General features: G+C 40.4%; 1 protein-coding gene across 3 annotated transcripts in view; it reads left to right on the top strand.

Annotated features, from left to right (window-relative positions):
• Nucleotides 1–3227: 3227 nt before the first annotated feature.
• RNF13 (ring finger protein 13) overlaps nucleotides 3228–14244 on the top strand; it is a 112705-nt gene continuing 101688 nt past the window's right edge. Inside the window, exon 1 of one of the 3 annotated variants that reach the window (XM_081138238.1) lies at nucleotides 3228–3387. The gene's annotated coding sequence lies outside the window, so the exon portion shown is untranslated. The remainder of the gene's footprint in view (nucleotides 3388–14244) is intronic. The other 2 variants (XM_081138240.1, XM_081138239.1) reach the window with 2 other exon arrangements.

Here is a 14244-nt window from a genome sequence, read left to right as displayed (position 1 = left end):
ACCCCAAATAAGAAAGGAAGCCCTGGCCAGTGTGACTCGGTTGGTTGGTGTGGTCCCATGCATGGAAGGCTTGCTGGTTGATTCCCTGTCTGGGCACATGCCCAGGTTGCTGGCTCCATCCAGGTAGGGGGCGTGCAGGAGGCAGCTGATAGATGTTTCTCTCTTTCTCCCTCTTCCTTCCTCTCTCTCTAAAATCAATAAAAATTCTTAAAAAAAAAAAAGGAAAAGTTGAAATTGCATGTCAGTCATGTTAGATATAAGAGAGGGATACAACTTATCAACTCATCTCAAGGCAAACAATGACCAGGTCATTTCTTAAAGGCATTTAACTTTAAATAGATCTTTTTTTCTTTTTCTTTTTGTCTGAACTTTCTCAACTCCTGGAACATACACTTTTTAAAAAAAACCCTTTGATTGATACCCAACCTTTTGTCTTCTGAACCTTTCACTACCTTACAAAAGGAACTTATTAGCTTAGAATTGTTAAATGGGAGTCTGTTCTAATCTTTGGCCAGGAATTTCCTAAAACAGTTTTTAAAAGTTCTGTTTGGTACTTTTTCAAATGTGCATACTTCATACATATGTGTATGTAAGAAACATTCAACTCTGTAGAGAGTTTTTATAAGAGTTTATTTGAGTCAAACTGACAACCATTGTCAGGAACCAACATCTCAAATGCTTCTGAGAATAACAGTTTTGCAGTTTCTTTTACACATTTGAGGCTAAGGAGGGAAGTAAAGAAGAGTACATGAAGGTGGGAGAAAACAGGGTGTCAATCAGATTACACTATATTTAACAAAATTACATGCTCTTTGGAGGGAGGTTACACCTTCCAGGGGTATTTTGAAGGTGTGTTAACCTAAATGCACAGAAACAATGAACAAAACTTGCTTAAAAACCTTTCACTAGAGAAGTTATATGCCTGGGGCATGACTACCAACTATGACTTGCCCAGTTAGGAATTTATGATCATATTCTATGAGGTTACCTTTGGTAAAAATTCCTTTTTCATCCATACATGTATGGATTCCTGTGGATTCTTTATATATTCTATTCCGTCTTTTATCACAGTAATAATTTTATTTTCTTCTTTTCAATATGACAATAACTTTTTACTGATTCTAAAATTACCTTTTTAAAATTGTAAGTATAACAATGACTAGAGACAAAATTTTAACATCTTTAGTTAACCTCAGTACTTAGACTACCTGCATTCTTTTAATATTTTAGCCTGTATTCTTTTAAGCCATTTAGACAATTAGGTAATTGGGTATATTGGTTTTTTTTTAGTTGTTGTTGCTAGCTGACAATATTTTGGAAGTGGGAAACTCTACAATGTTACATGCCGTTTGTACTTTTAGGAGGATTTTTTTAAAAACCCTGTCAAACACAAAGTCCTAAAAGCTCATTTTCTTTTGTTTTAATGAGGATAATTAATGGCTATTAGTATCATGTGCCACGTTAACCCTTATGTTCTTGAAAACCATAATTAAGATTATCTATCAACCTTACTGTCTAACCTACTTTTACAGCGCTAGTATGTTTTCCCAGTCTATTTTCTTCCAATTTACTTTTATTCAACACAGTGGGGAGAATAAATACTTCTTCAGGGCGTAGCACAATCAGTCCGCCTAAATGCAGTATAAAAAGCACTTTACCTTCTTTATAACTGAAAGAACTATACCAATTGTAACCTGAAGAGTAGGTTAGTCAGATTAACAAGTTTTGTCCTCAAGGTGCTTTTATTTAAGGAATAAAAAACCAAACTCTTCTTTGTTCTTTTTTTAACCTATATATGTGAACATTACTATTTTTTTAATTCTTTTGATGTCATGCAAGAAATCTCTGATTTAATATAAAGCCAATTTGAGAATGAAGAAATGCTTATAGATACTTAACTATGCTTACACTAATTACACTAGACTTCATAGTAATATTCCTAATTCTGACAAGGACTGTGTATTAAGTGTTCACTGTCTTCACACTGGTGAAATTTAAGAATATGTAGAATATATAGCCATAGGGTAGAGAGAAGAGGAAAATACCTTTGATGGCCTTCGTTATTTTACTGTAATTTGATTTTTAAATTTTTGTATTTAATTTTGAGTAGATACTATTCACAAGGCTCAAAATTCAAAGGCCCCAAAAGATAAGCAATAGGGAGAGTCTTCGCCCATTCCCGTGCTCCAGCCACTCAGGTGCACCCAGAGCAACGAAGGTTAGAAGTTACATCCAACGGCGCAGTCTGCAGGTGTTTCCTGCGTTAGCCCCTCTCGCCCCTTTGTTGAAAAGGTGAGGTTGAAAAGGCTTTTAAAGGAGCCCGATTTGGAAATTGAAGCGGGACCAGAATCGCGTCTCCCGGCATTCTATTCTAATTTAGGACTTGAGGCGACCCTTGCAGCCAGCCCGCTGCCGCTGCGGCTGCTTCTTTCATTGCCTCTTTAAAGTGGCTAGTTGGCAACGAAGATCAGGGCGGACCGTCCAATCCGGTTAATTTAAATCTCAAAGTCGCTTCGTTGAAGCCTGGTGCGCCCGGGACCGGTAAGGTTTACCAGAAGGGAGGTAGGGGAAGAGATTTTTGGTTCATCAAAAGGGGGCAAAGGTTATAAAAGTCTGACCTAGGGCTTAACCACACGGTTTGACTTTTGCCAAGTCCCGGAGATGGCCCAGAGTGCTAAGGTCGGCGCGGCTCCCAGACGGGCGCGGACGGGCGTTTAGCCCTCCGGCTGCTCGCTCCTCTAACCACCCGACCGGGACTCTAAGGCGCTGGCCTCGGTCCCACCCATTCCCGCTCCCAGCCTGCAGGCACCGTGCGGGGGCGATGAGGCCTGGTCCTCGCCTCTTCGGCTGGTCGGGCGAGTGTGGTGCGGGAAGAGACGCCCTGGCGCCGGCGCCAGCGCCAGGCCCGCCGAGGGACGGCCCTCCTCCTGGGTCTCGGGCCGCTCCGTCCGGTTCCCTCCTGACCCCACGACCTCCACTCCGAGGGGCACGATCCTATAGGCCAGCCTGCGCCCACCGCCTCCGAAAGCGGACCGAGAGGTCTGCCCCGCCCTGCCCAGCCCTCGGGGGAAGAGCGATCACGAGGCGGAGAACGCGACTCGGCTAACGGGGCACCTCTCCGAGCCCCGCCCCGCACGCGCAGGCACCGGCGTGGGAGTGGGAAGGCGCCTTAGCAAGCAGCTCTGTGGCCCAATGGCTTACCGCTGCCTTCGGGCGCAGGCCAATGAGGCGCGCGGGGCGGGACTTCCGCCTGGCCGCAGTGTTGTCTTCCCGGCTCGGGCTCCCGGCTGTGGGGTCGGTGCGGATACTCAATGATGGAGTCAGGATAGGACCTTCCGCAGATACGCGGCCCGCGAGCCTACTTGTGTTGCGGGGCCAGGCTTCCAGGTAAGAACCGCGAGGCCTCGGGGCGGCGGCGGCGGCGGCGGCGGCGGCGGCGGCGGCGGCGGCGGGCGGCGGCCTGGGCCGGAGAACACGCCCCCTCGCCTGCGCGGAGCTGCGAGGTCTGCTGCTCCTCCCCAGGCTGGACGCGGAGGAAATTAGGCTTTTCGAAAAAACGAAAATAAAAAGCTGTGTCCTGGGCGCGCCGAGTCCCCCGCCCCTCCATCTCGCGCGTGTGTCTGTATCTGAAGTTGCTGGTGTCTCGCTTTGGCTTCTCACGCTCCCCTGCGGAAGTGGCTGGAGCTTGGGACGAGGTCAGGAAGGCGTCTCTGTTGCAGCACTTGCCGCAAAGTCCCCAGGCGAAGTCGGCAGACCTTAGTTGCCGGGACTCTAATCTTTGGAAAACAGAGGGCTGTCACCTCCTTCCTTTCTGCCCTTCCCCTCCTCGTCGTCCCCCCTCCCCCGCGCACTGGAAGCTCTGATTGAGCGCGGGACGGGGCTGCTGCGGACGGACGCCGGGTCCCTGCGCCCCGAGCCCGCCGCTCCGCCCGGAAGCTCGCGGGGCCGCCGGCGCCGACGGTCGGGCTGTGCCCGAGAGGGAGGGGCGGCCACCGGGCCGAGCGACGCCGGACGCGCCCGGGCAACTTCAGGGCAGCCGCCGAGTGTTCTCTGTCAGCTTGTGGTAAATTCCTCTATTTTGGCCTAATTTGGGAATAGTAAATTTCCAAAACTGTCGTTTTGTCCTCAGTTTCTGCACCGCGGGCAGCCACGCAGGTCCTCCTGTGTCCCCAAACCTGCCCCCCTGTTATTTGTCAGTGATGCAGCAGGAACAGTGAACACGGAGGCATTTCCTTCAACAATGATCTGTTGTTTTCCAAGGAGAACATCTGCAGTTTTGATACAATATAAGTCAGATGGGTGTGCCGCTAAAGAGTGCTAGTAGAGAAACAGATCAACTCAAGATGGAAGCTTTTAATCTATTTAATTAAGGACAATTTTTAATGGGTCGAGGAGATGAGCTCCACTATAAAGTAACAAAACTGGGCTGTGGTAGGGGAAAAAAAGCTTTAAACAGGAGGTAAGAAGTGTAGTGCAGGGACATGGGAAGTTATTAATGGATTTTGGAATCAATTTAGTGCATTGACATTAACGTTAGAAAGAGAGGAGAGAGAAATATCAGAGGACATCCTATGGCGTAAGAGTAGATATTTTTTTCATGAAGCTTTTGTTGGTTTTTAAATACGTGTGTATGAAGAGGAAGATGTTAATGTATATCATTATTGTGGATTATGTCAAAATGCTGGATCCTTAACTTGGGGGTCAGGTGGGGTTCAGCCTTCAGCTCTGCTATTTACTAATTCTGCGATAGTATCTGTAAATAGGGAAGAATTATAAGAATTAATTGAAATAAAATGTCACGTAGTTAAGCCTCAGTGTTTTTTAAAAGACAGTTGGATAGAGCCCAGTTATTTTTGTGTCAGAAATGACAACTGTTTTATTAATATATTTTTTACTTGTGCCTTTGTTTGAAGCCTACCATATGTAATAGTAAATCATGTGGACAGAATCTTGGTTTGTGCAGTTTTAGTACTTGAAGGGTTTGGAGTAAATTCTCATCTATCCTTTTTTAAAGCTCATTTCTTTCAAGCATTTTGTTACTAGCATTTGGCACCCTTCCTTTGGTATTTTCCCGCAGCTCAGAGTAACATAGATATATTACAAGTTTTTCAGGCACTAATTTTAGCAAGTAAGGGTAGGACTGGGTGTGATAGATTTGTATCTTTGAGTTAAATTGGAAGGAAGGCATTTTATGTTTTATAGTTATTGCCATAAAAATGTATGAAATGAAATGGCTTGGTCAAATTTCATGGTATGCTTACTTCATGTTGGTATGACCTAAAAACAGTTGGTGTTTAAATAAAAAGTATGATTTTGGATATTTTAAAATCTGGAAATTAATGTTTAGCAGAAGGCAAGATGAGTTTGAATCAAAATAGTGTTTCGTACCATTTGACATATTACTACCATATGGCATTGCATATGGTAGTTTCACATGACAAAAATGGAAGAAAGTTAGTAAGCATTGTTAGTTTTCTCAAAAGAGGAAAGAGTTCATAGACAAGTGTCTTTCGTTTAATACAGCATGGTGGTTAATCAGTTTAAACATTCATGTATTCTGCAAGTATTTATTGAGCTTATATAAATACAGTATTAAGCTTTTACATTACGCAAAATTTGATTTGGAAACAGAACATAAAATTGGTATAGTCAGAGTTTACATATAGCTTATAAATAGTAACAACAGTAATAATAGCTAACATTGATTGTTTACTATGGGCCAAATAAAATTCTAAGCACTTTATATTATCTCATGTAATTCTCATTGTTGTCAGTGTGGTAGATAGTACCATTATCTCCTTTTTATAGATGGGGAAGGAAGGCATCACAAACACCTATCTTGCTGAGTTCACACAGATTGTTAGTGGAGTTACTGGAATTTGCACGTAGGCATTCTGACTAAATCCTTCCATCTTGTGTCATGTTTTTATTAAAAAAGAACTGTAGCCCGGCTGGGCGTGGCTCAGTGGTTAAGCGTCGACCTAGGATCCAGGCGATCAGGGTTCGATTCCCGGTCAGGGCACACGCCCCGGTTGCGGGCTGCAGCCGATCAATGACTCTCTCATCATTGATGTTTCTATCTCTCTCTCTCCCTCTCCTCTCCTCTCTCTGAAATCAATAAAGATATATTAAAAAAAAAAAAAAACTCTATGGGGTTATTTTGGATTCTTTACTTGCTGGTTTGGATGACTTTGGGTAGAATCTTTTGGCCCTCAGTTTCTTTAACTCCTTCCTCAGAAAATGTAGTTAGTAAGCCATTATGTTTTTGTGGGGATTAGTATAATTTGTAAAGCACTAGACAGAATATGTGTTTAATAAATGATATGCCTGCATCTGCCTTTTTCCTTTCTTTGAGGATGTGACCATTCAGAATATTGTTAGCTGTTGGAGGAGGCTGGGAGAAGAAAGCTGGTTCCACATAAGGACACTGCCTAAACAAAGGTACTGAGGTAGGAAAGCAGAGAACATTTCCCAGAGTTGTATGTTTAAGGAACAGGCTGGTAAGGATACTTGGATACAGATCATGGAAGTCCTTAAATGCCAGGCTAAGGATTTTGTACATGATTCTTAGTTGAAAAGAACCCCCCTTCGTGGATATTAATCTTTCACAGAAGTCTGGTGTAGTGGAAACCTGGAGGGGGGAATACCGTGGAGTTTAATTACAGTAGTTGAGTCAAGAAGTGATGACAGCCCAGCTGGGTGTGGCTCAGCAGTTGAGCATGGACCTAGGATCCAGGAGATCTCAGTTCAATTCCCGGTCAGGGCACATGCCTGGGTTTCGGGCTTGATCCCCAGTGGGCGTGCAGGAGGCAGCTGATCAATCAATGGCTCACTCATCATTGATGTTTCTGTCTCCCTCCCTCCGTCTTCCTCTCTCTGAAGTCAGTAAAGATACATTAAAAAAAGATGACAATGTGATTGTAGTGAAGGGTATAGAGATTGAGAAATGTTGACATTGACATTGGGAATTGACATGAGTGTGAGTCTAAGACAAATTTTTTGGGAGGATAGTGATGCTGTAAACAAAAATAAGGATATTATGAAGAACAGGTTTTGGTGGAAGGGGATTTAGGAGAAGAATTTATGATAGGGATTTTAGTTTTGGAGCTGAGGAGTTGTTCAGACATTTGGAAATGTAAAATGGGAACTGGGAGCTTTGTGTATTCCATAAAAATGGAAGAGACAAATTGCTCACACTTTGAGGAAAATTCACCTGTGGGTCAAAGTTTCACAGGAGTGATGTGACTCCTGAAGGTCCCTCATAAATGAAAATTTTTCACTTGATAGAGATGCACCCACTATTTTTCCTTGTGACATGTTTTGTCCTGGGAGGACAGGAGGAAAGGTTGTGGGGAGGGAAAATTTTGGAAACCTAGCAAGACTCCTATTTATTATTTCAAAAAGAGCCCTAGCTGGGTTGTTCAGTGGTTAGCACATCAGCCCACTGCTCGGGTTTGATTCTGGTCAAGGACTCGTATACTCTCACTGGATTGAAGGTGGGGAAAAAGAAAATTGTGCTATGAATTGCTTTGCTTGGCTTGCCTGTGAGGTTGAAATGGAAGCAGGGTTATATTGTAGCTGAAAACATCAACATTAAGGGTGACTTTGCATTAATAACTTGACCTTTCAGTTCATTTCCTCATTTGTAAAATGAGGTAGTTGGAATTTTTTAGTTTAACAAATCTGCTGTTAAGATTTCTGACAGCTTCTATTGCAGTCATGTTTCACTTTATAATATAGATAATATAGAGCTGGTCGTGAGCTTTCATTGAATAATAATAGGGACTAAATTTATACTCTTCTTAATGACCCAGATGTTTAAAAGATGATGCCTACAAAACTAATGTTATCTATTTGATGTTATTTACTAGTAAGACCACATTGTAATATAAAAAAAAAGCAAATTACATCCTAATATGTAGTTTTCCCTTTCTCATTATATAAGAAAAATGAACTATAATATTTTACATGCTAATAGTGGATCTTAACAGTTACCCATACTTTCATACTTTAATTTTACAACAGCCTTTGATTATTGTGCTAGATGCTGAGTATACCAGATCGAAAAGGTTTAGTTCCTAATTTCAGGGAGTTTAAAGAATCATGGAAATGATGAACAATTAAATTAGTTTAAGTTACACAGTGGCTGGAAGAAGAAAAAGTTCCTGTGGTCAGAGAAGAAAGACTGAGAAGGAATAGCAAGAGTAAGCTAGCGTCATAGGCAGAGCCAGTTTATGAAGAACTTTCTATGCTAGGTCACTATTTAGTTTTCAGTTTTATTCTGAAAGTTATTTAATCTGTTAAGGGATTTTATGCAGAGAGTAATGTGATGAGGCGTTTTTATATCTACCTTTATATTTCTCTTAAGGAAAGGATCCACGAGGAAGGTACTTGTTATTTCTAGTAATTTCAGCAGTGTAGTCCTACTTGTGGAAATCAGTCTTTTAACTCTGAAATACAGTTTGAAGAACAGTGTCAATTTTGTATTTTAGAATATGAGTAACCATGAAAAATTTAGACATTAAAACATTTCAGTGTTGTCGGTTGGAATGTTGTCCAGTACTCCAAAAAGGTTGTGGGTTTGATCTCTGGATGGGACATACAGAGGAGGCGACCGATTGATGTTTCTCTCTCACATTGATGTTTCTCTTTCTCCTTCATCTCTCTCTAAAATCAGTAAACATATCCTTGGGTGAGGATTTTAAAAAATGTAAGAAAACCCACAAGCATTTCAGTGTTTATAGCATTGATGTAAATTGAAAATACAGCTGAAATTTTGGGGTATTCTGCTCGTTGAAAATATCTGCTTCTGGTCAGCTACAAGATTTTGATTTGTAATCATTTCTAAGGGGCTAGAAGTTTGTTGGAATTTAATTGATTGAGTGTGACTCTAATTCAGGCTCAATTTCTAATGATCGAAATTCCCTTTATAGAGGGAATGAATTTCCAGGGGGAAATAATCACACCTGGTTTTCCACAATGCCTGACTCATCTTACATTGCCACTGGCAATGTGCGAGGTTCTAGTTTCTCTACGTTGCTGTCACCAACACTCGTTCTTTTCTATTTTTTAAAAAATTTAATATTACTGCTATCATTGTGGGTATGAAGTGGTGTCTCACAGTGGTTTTAATTTGCATTCCACTAATGACATTGAGCATCTTTTTATGTTTTTGTTGGCCATTTGTATATCTTCTTTGGAGAAGTATCTATTCAAGTTTTTTGACCATTTTAAAATTGGGTTGTTTGGCTTGTGTTTTTCTATATTCTGGATACTAGACTCTTGTCAGATATATGATTTGCAAATATTTTCTCCCATTCCATGGGCTGTATTTTCACTTTCTTGATAATGCCCTTTAATGCATAAAAGTTTTAAATTTTGATGAAGCCCAGTTTATTTTTGTTGTTCATGCTTGTGGTATCACGTACCTAAGAATCCATTACTGAATCTTAAGTCATGAAGATTTATCCCTATGTTTTCTTCTAAGAGTATTTAACAGTTTAGCTCCTATATTTAGGTCTTTGAACCATTTTGAGTTAATTTTTATATATAGTATAAGATAGGGGTACACCTTCATTGTTTTGCATGTGAATATCCAGTTGTTCCAGTACTACTTGTTAAAAGAGACTATTTCCTATGTGAATGGTCTTGGCATCTGTTGAAAATCAGTTGGACATAAATATATGGGTTTGTTTTTGGACTCTCAATTCTATTCCTTTGGTCTGTATATCTGTCCTTATGCCCTGAACACTATAGCTGGGTTAATGGTGATAAAGTCCTTTAGTTTTTGCTTGTCTTGGAATCTCTGTGTCTCCCCCAATCCTAAGTAATAACTTTGCCAGGAAAATTATTCTAGGTTGTAGGTTCCTTTCAGCATTTTAAAGACATCCTGTTACTCCCTTCTAGCTCATAAAGTTGCTGCTGAAAAGTCAGCTCATAGTCTTAATGGGGTTTTCCTCTCGCTTCCTTCAAGATTGTTTCTTTTTTCCCCTCCCTCCCTCTCTTTCTTTCTTTTTTAATTACACTTTATTAAAGTTATTCGGGTGACAAAGGTTAATATGAACATATAGGTTTCAGGTGTGGGTTTCTATGTTACAAGATCTGTATATTGCACTGTGTGCCCACCACCCAAAGTCATATCTTCTCCTGTCACTATATATTAAGACCCTTTTCACCCCCCCACCTCCTTACTTCTGGCAACCACCATACTGCTGTTTGTGTCCACAAGTTTCAGTTTTATATCCCACATGTGAGTGAAATCATACGGTTCTCGACTGTCTCTGACTGACTTATTTCACTTAGCGTAATATTCTCAAGGTCCATCCGTGTTGTGGCAAGTGTCAGTATTCCATCCTTTTTTTATGACTGAGTATATTCCATTGTGTCCATGTCCCACGTCTTTTTTATCCAGCCCTCTTTGCAGGACACTTTGGTTATTTCCATGTCTTGGCCACCGTGAATAATGCTGCAAGGAACATTAGGGGTGCATATAGCTTTGCAAATACATGCTTTCTAGTTTTTTGAATATGTACCTAGGAGAGGGATTGCTGGGTCATATGGTAGCTCTATTCTTAAATTTTTCAGGAATCCCCAGACTGCTTTCCATAGTGGTTGTACCAGTCTACATTCCCACCAGCAGTGAATGAGGGTTCCCTTCTCTCCACAACCTCTCCAACACTTGTTATTGCTTGTCTTATTGATAACCGCCACTCTAACAGGTGTGAGGTGGTATCTCATTGTAATTTTGATTTGCATTTCCCTAATTGCTAGTGAGGTCGAACATCTTTGCATATGTCTGTTGGATGTTTGTATGTCTTCTTGGGAGAGGTGTCTGTTCAGGTCCTCTGCCCACTTTTTTGTTGGGTTATTTGGTGTTGAGTTCTATGAGTTCTTTATGTATTTTGGATATTAAGTCTTTGTTGAAGCTACTGTTTGCAAATATCATCTCCCATCTAGTTGGCTGCCTGTTTGTTTTGTTGTTAGTTTCTTTCTTTATCTTTAACTTTTGCCATTTTAATTACAGTGTGTCTGGGAGTGGATCTCTTTGGGGTCTTTTTGTTTGGAACTCTGTTTCCTAGACCTGGATGTCTGTTTCCTTTTCCAGGTTAGAAAGGTTTTCAGCTATTATTTCTTTAAATAAAGTTTCTGTTTCTTCTCTCTCTCTTCTCCTTCTGGGATCCCTATAATGTAAATGTTTGTGTGCTTGATCTTATCCCAGAAGTCCCTTAAACTATTCTCATTAAGTTTTTTTTGTTTTCCTTTTTGCTGTTCTGATTTATTTCCAGTAGTTGGTTTTCCAGGTTGCTGATTTGTTCTTATGTATTGGATAATCTTCTGATTCCTTCAAAATGTTTTTCATTGCAGTTACTGTATTCTTCACCTCTGCTTGGTTATTTATTACATTTTCTCTTTGTTGAAGATTCTCTGTTACACTCTCAAGTTTGGTGAGCATCTTTATGACTGTTTTTTGAATTCTTTATCAAGCAAATTACTATCTCTGTTTCCTTAGGATTTTTCCCCTGGGGATTTTTCTTGTTCCTTGATTTTAGAAGTGTTCTGTTTTCATTTTGTTTGACTTTCTATGATTATTTATATGAGATACAGAATAGCTCTCCTAGTCTTGAAAAAGTGGCCTTGTGTGGAAGTTGCTTCTGCATAGGCTCTGTTTGCTGGATAGTTTTGGCAGGCCAGTTGGAGTTGCTTAGATGCCTATGGAGTCTGGGGTGCTGGCCTACTGAGCTGGAGTAGCCCTGAGTGGGGAGGCTAGGTGCATGTAGTAGTGCCCTGTTAATCCTGCTTGCTCCCTTAGTTTGGCGCTGAAATTGGTTCATTGGATGTTTATGGGACTGCTCTGCGATGACCTTGCAGGTAGGCCAGAGTACCTGGATAAAGCTCCCAGCAACCCTATGGACGTGGACAGGGCTGTATGTAATGGCTCTCACTGGTATATTAGACCCCAGAGAATTCTCGCAGTTCTTGGAGAGCTCCTGTGGCCCCCCAGCCTTTTTTATACCATTTATCTCTTGTTTGTTTTATAGTGAGTAGTCTTGTGTAGAAGCAACCCGTGTAGGCTGGGTAGTTTTGGCAGGTCAGTTGGAACCTGGCAGTCACTTATGGCACCTGGGGCCCTGGCTGGCTGGACTGGATCGGCTGTGGGCAGAGAGGCCAGGTACTTGTGGTAACACCCTGTTGATCCTTTGTGTTCCCTTTGTTTGGAGTGCGTGGGGCCATGTAGCTTGGAATGGGCTGTGGTTTGTTTTAAGCAGGCCAACATACCCTAATAGAGCTTCTGCTTGCCCTGTGGAAGTGGAGGGGGGTGTAAACTGTGGTGCTCAACAGCACCTCTAGTCTGGAGAGTTGTGGCAGCTCATGGAGAGCTTCTGCAGTTTACCAGCTTCTCTGTTTGGTCTCTTTCTCTCCTGGTTGAGCATTCATACTTGTCTCACAGGAGTCATTGTTCTCTATGTATACATGTATATTTCAGTTTGCTCATGGTGGGTACAGTTCAGTATCCTCCTATGCTGTCACCATTTTGGATCCCCTTTCACCTCTTTGATTAAATTGATTACTGGGTATTTTATTGTTTTGGATAACTTTATAAGTGACATTGCTTTTTAAATTTTATTTTTTGATTGTTCATTGCTGGTGTATAGAAACACAACTGATTTTTGCTGGCGACATTGATTTTAACAGTCATTTACTTTCTTCTTTACATATGTGAGCTGGATTATATAGGTAAATAAGAAAGTGGAAAGTGAAGCACTAAAGAATTTTGATCTCTGATGTATGATTATCCTGAATATGAATAAGTATGGAACGTCTGTATAGCATAGCATTGAATGATTATTTAAATTGTTGCATTCCTGGCTAGTATCATGTTACATATACTTGGCCATTATAGAAGATAAAACACTTCATTTTGTTTTCTTTAACCTTGAGAAAGGTTTGAATATAATAATTCATTTAAAAATTATTGTTATTTGTGACTTAAATTCTGATGTTACAGAGAAAGCCTTAGACATAAGCCACATTTATTGCCAAATCTGGTTTAGAGATCCATGAATAATACACACAAGTAAGATTGGAGTGGAGCTGATTTGAATATACAAATTATCATTAATATACTTTAGTTTCCCTTTCTTAGTTTTCCTTGAAAGAAGTAAGAAATGCCAATTTATACAATAATTGGATGGTCTAGAAAAGCTCGCATTTCATGACACAGACCTGTATTTGGCTCCTGGCTTCACTATTTAAGAGGTGTCATTGGACAAGTTACTTAAAAAGTAAGAGTGACAGGGATGTAAAGTTCAGCATAGGGAACACAGTCAATAATATTGTAGTAACTATGTATTAGACTTATTGGAGGATCACTTCATAAATTATATAAATATCTAACCATTATGCTGTATACCTGAAACTAATATAATACAGTAAAACCTCAAGATAATGGACTAATTTGGGCAATGGGGTATCCGTTAAAGCTGAGAGTCTGTTATATAATAGTAGGTTTTCTGAACACTTATATTAAAAAGTTGACAAATTAATTAGCTTACTGGTTTTTTACTTATGTAGAAATGTTTGTGTAATTTTAAATTTATATTGAATAGGTCTAGTAAATGTGTGCATTCACCAGTCACTGAGATTAAACAAATGCACAGGGATGGGGCGTGGCTTAGTGCACTTGGGAACATGAGTGGGCACGAGTTAAAACTGCTGCAAAAAGTCATGTCACGTGAAGACAGAACCAATTTACCTGCATGATACACGATGCAGTGTGATCATGTGCTAGTCATTTGCCACATATTTTTTATAAGTGGTGACTTGTGGATTTAAGTATGTAGACTATACTTGTAGATATGTAATATTTACTTATGTTGGAGAAATTACTACAGTGTTTTTTCCAGCATATGGCCTGTTGCTAAAATTTGTTAAAAATAACCAAAAAATAACCTATTAATTATAAGCAAATCTTGGTTAAAAGCATTTCAAAATTAACAGGGTGTTAATTTTCACATGTGACATTCAGGCTGGAAACTTTGTCCGTTAAATCCAAAGTCTTTTAAATCGAAGTACGCAAAATTGAGGGTTTACTGTATTGAATGTCAACTGTAATTTTAAAAAATAATAAAAAATAAGAGTGTAAACTTACAAAGTGCTTGATACATGCTAGGCACTGTTATAATCTCTTTATATTATTGATCTAAGTCTCAGTTTTCTTTCTTTATGGAAAAGTAGTGGACCCTA

This window comes from Miniopterus schreibersii (assembly GCF_964146895.1).
Source record: "Miniopterus schreibersii genome assembly, chromosome: 5".
In the NCBI taxonomy this organism is placed as follows: Eukaryota; Metazoa; Chordata; class Mammalia; order Chiroptera; family Miniopteridae; genus Miniopterus; species Miniopterus schreibersii.
Note: the sequence above shows the minus strand (reverse complement) of the source record. Positions and strands in the feature narration are given on the sequence as shown.